Source organism: Biomphalaria glabrata, chromosome 9 (assembly GCF_947242115.1).
Source record: "Biomphalaria glabrata chromosome 9, xgBioGlab47.1, whole genome shotgun sequence".
NCBI classification, from domain to species: domain Eukaryota; kingdom Metazoa; phylum Mollusca; class Gastropoda; family Planorbidae; genus Biomphalaria; species Biomphalaria glabrata.
This window is the reverse complement of record NC_074719.1, coordinates 9,321,856-9,326,138: the sequence shown is the minus strand read 5'-3', so window position 1 is coordinate 9,326,138 and position 4,283 is coordinate 9,321,856. Positions and strand designations below refer to the sequence as shown.

The following is a 4,283-nucleotide window of genomic DNA, read 5'->3' as shown; positions in this document are numbered from 1 at the left end:
TGACCTGTGGGGAAAATGTGTAATGATAAACGACATTTGACGTAAACATTGACTTTCAAATATGAAACCATACACGTACTTATTCATCTAGGCACAATAACTCTACACAAAGATAAACCTAATTTGGTGGTGTACCTCAGTTAAGTAATAGACGATATCTTTATTTAATTCTGCAAGAGCTTGTGTGCGCTTAGCAGCTGGAGTAGCTGTCCCGGGGATGCTCCTTATATAGCTGGATAAAATACAGAGAAAAAAACAACACGGCGACACTTTACATGGAATAAACTAAAGAAATAATTCAAGGGAAGTAATTAATAATACTTGTTAAAAATTGACAATTCATGGCTTATGTGTCCTGGATTGTCCTAAACTTTAAAACTATAAAATCAAATCACATTCAGTTGGATTTGTCATGTGTATTTATAATATGACTACATAAGCATGTGTAGAAAGAAATGGATTGCATATTTCTACATACAATCGCGCCTTTGATTTAAGAAGGCCGCTTGTTTGTTTGTTTTTCTCTTTTATTTAAAGCAAAGTCCTATTTTGACGCTAATAGTCAATAGTTGTTTGTCTGTCCGTCCAACCCGTTTATACCTCGTAAACCAAAAAGAGATAATGAAAATCAAACATTATTTTATATCAAAGTTCAAAGTTGTGATGCATCGGCTACTTTTTTTTTTTTCTGAAGGTGAAAAATTTAATTTTTTAAATCAACTTTGCAAGCAGTTTTTACGTAAATATACAAATATTCCCTATTAATGGTAAGAAACACTGGAGACTATTTAGTTAGTGAAACAGAGTCAACCAAATCTTTGACACATTTATGGAAATCGGTTTTAAATTTTGTGTCTAAATTATTATTTATTCTGGAATTGTATTTCTTAGTAAAGTAAGTTCTTTCATACTAACTAATACTTTAAAAAAAAATGTTTACTGTTTTTAAGATATAAAATCTATTTAATTAATATGCATATAAGTGGAACATAATTTTAACAACAATTAATAAGTAGTTTTTCATATTTACCGCGTGAAATACAATTCCATACCTATGCGTTAGAACACTGAACTAAATATTTTTTTTTATTAACTTTGAATAAGAGATTGACAAGTTAGAAAACAATTAGATAAATTGAATATTTTTTTTTTGCAAATAGGCGGATCCGATTAGGGCCGTCTACGAGTTCGTGTGTTAACATAAACTCTCTTTGTAATCTTGTTTCTCAATCGTTATCCAACTCACATCATCCTCGAAGCGTTACCTATTTCTTGTGCCTAAATCGTTATGAATACTAAAACGTTCACGTGATCTCATTTCTGTTTCCTATGGAGTCAACACGTAGTACAATGTACAGGATTCGATTATTTGTACAAAGACAAAGAAAACACGTCTTACGCTTGGACAGTCTCATCATCAGCAACAAAGTATCCCTCAGCAACATACTGGGCAGCTGAAAGAGGAAACAACCTAAATAAAAATATTATTTAAATATATCTTTCAATTCAATTATCTTTCTTATTTCTAACACTCTTTTTCTCTCTTTCTTTTATTTTCAATTCTCTTTCTTTCACGTCCTCTCTCCCTCTCTTGTTTTTGGTATATCAATGAAAATGCTTAAAATTTAATTTTTTGACTTATTTAAGAAAGTTTTGTATCACCTGTGGCCGTGCCCACTAACAAAGTGATAACTAAAGCTACCAGGCAGCTGCTCATCTTGTCCTTAGAGATTATCATTTCCTGAAATTGGAGCATTTCAACACAAAGATTAATACTGGTCAACTCTTATAGAAATCTTTTTGTTTGGAATTGATGTCAATCTACCGCTCAAATTCAATTTCATTTTATTGAAATATTGTGGAAAAAATCCGATACTATAATACGACCCATTATTGTGTATATATGCTTGTAACAACATGCAGATGGTACGATGTGTTGTTATGCCGGGGATTTTACTTGAATTCAATAGTTAACAAAAAATGACGATCTAGAATCACAATTAACGATTCTTTGATAAAACAAAAACTCTGGAACTTTATTTAAATACAACGTAAGTACAGTTTATGTACAAATTACAAATCAATGAGCATGAAACATATTACAAAGGCTTTTCAAACAGAGCTCTTAGAAACGTGACTGTCTACTAACCAATTATTTTATCGACTCCCTTACTTTCAGGTCTCGCACATTCTCTGGCGCTAACTCTTTTAAAAAAATGTCTTTGTTTAATTTCAAATCAACCAATAGATTTCAAACATACTAATCACGTCCCTTGGGTAAATCCTGACGTGCTGTCAAGTGTCTAAATTTGAGGGGTAAATCCCGAGGCTCATGTCGAGGGTTTATATTTCTTTCAAATGTGAAATGTACACACAATTCTATAATGTAATCTGTGACAATACTAATATTAAACACCGGCTACTTCTTTTGTATTTGTTCTGAAGAGTTTACATTGTTAATCTTGATTAGTAACCCCCCCCCCATTTATTTTCCACTTTAAATAAAACTGCAAAAAACGCTCTTTTTTAATTGTATTCTGCACATCGTAGCTTTCTCTTAATAAAATTCTTGTTGACAACCCCCCCCCCTTTTTTTTTTTTCTTTTTTTTACTTTCAATGAAATCTCCCGTATAAGGACGCTCTCCAAATATACGTATAACCCGTCAATTCTAGTATATGTTCCGTTAAATACAACCAAATTGATGTCTCTTTTTCCCCTACATCGCTGGATTTCTGTATGAAGCTTCTAGCATGTAAAGCACAACATTCTTTTGACTGTTTCTAGGTCTACATGGTCAAAATAAATGAAAAGGAAATGTGTTAAATTAAAAGTAATACTATTTAAAAAGTAAATACAGCTTTATCGTTAATACACATAAGTATATTGGCTTTATAAAAACACTAGCCGAATATGACCCGTTTCGCTGATTAATAGAGATAAATGTAGGGATTTTCTTTTATTTTTAGGGCCCCCCCCCCCCCCGGTCGTGAGAGGACATTTAAGATACACTACGTCTCTGCCATGACCCAAGGAACATTTATGCCAAGTTTTATCAAGATTGGTAAAAAGGTGTTGATTTCTATGCGGGACATAATTACATACAAACATATAACGCCTTACTTTCTGCTTTATATTATAAGATATTGGGAGGACACTGAAAATAGATAAAAATTGTTTTGAGGAAATTAACCGCCGCCGTTTCGATCGTCAAAGGTGCTTATTTGTTTCATGTCCATCGATAGTGGGAGAATAAGTGATAGACCTAAGTGGTGAATCAGTCATCAAGGGCTTTTGTAAATATATAATAGAAAGTACTTATCCTTATTTTAATCTTATAAATCACAATAACATTTAAAATGTATTAAATCCTACATGTATCTATGTGCTAAACTACTCCTATTTGAAATATAAACTTTACTAGGTCACTGATTTTCCTGGATGATTCATGCAGCTACTTCCATTATTTTATGGCATTTTGGAAAAATAAATTATTTATAAATGATTGCCCTATGATATTATAATTTTTTTTTAGCTTTTAAGCAGCGGGTCTGCCGTCCTACTGTGACTTCAGTCCAAACACTTTTGTGAAAAATGGATTAACAAGGAATCTTGGAGAATGTATCCGAACTGCGATTTAAGCATTTGTCAAACTATCAAAACTTTGCGAGAAAATGTATCCCAATTTGAATTGATTAGCCATGTGTCTATTTGTGACACCTCAATAGTTCAGGAGATTCAGAGGGTTCTTGTTTTATCTTAAACACTGATGACTACTATATTTACCTTTACAGAAGTGCAGATCACAGTAAGAAATTGTATTTCTTTTTGTATTCGAATCAATATAAAAACTATTCGCTATAGAATCAAATCCATTACGTCATTAGATGAAATAAGTTGTTTCCTGAACTTCTTTTATAGTTTTGATTTTTATTTAATCTAATAAAATTAAAAAAGGAAAAAAAATAAAAACCTTGAATTTTTTTAACTTTCTAATTATTGGATTCCAACTAAATATTTTTTCCCTAGATTTTGCTTTGATTACATAAATTCTTGGTTCTCAAATTTGACAAGTAGTACCCCCTTAACGAAACGATATAAGTTTCCACAATGAGTCTGTAATGGCTATAAGAATGTAATCGAAAAGAAAAGAAACTTAATTACAACACAATTTCCTGTTTCCTTTGTTTTATTAGTATATATATATATATATTTTAAAAAAATATTTTCATTGTTTGAAATTGAACTTTACGTAATGAATGTTTGTTAAAGCTAGAAAATATA

The 4,283-nt window shown here is 31.3% G+C and overlaps 1 long non-coding RNA gene across 1 annotated transcript; it reads right to left on the bottom strand.

Moving 5' to 3' along the window:
* Positions 1 to 133: 133 nt before the first annotated feature.
* Positions 134 to 3,878, bottom strand: LOC106064128 (uncharacterized). The gene is made up of 4 exons (XR_008779878.1): positions 3,786 to 3,878; positions 1,663 to 1,741; positions 1,400 to 1,454; positions 134 to 232 (listed from the first exon to the last, which is right to left on the bottom strand). It is a non-coding gene; the product is annotated as an uncharacterized LOC106064128 (long non-coding RNA).
* Between the last annotated feature and the right edge of the window lie 405 nt (positions 3,879 to 4,283).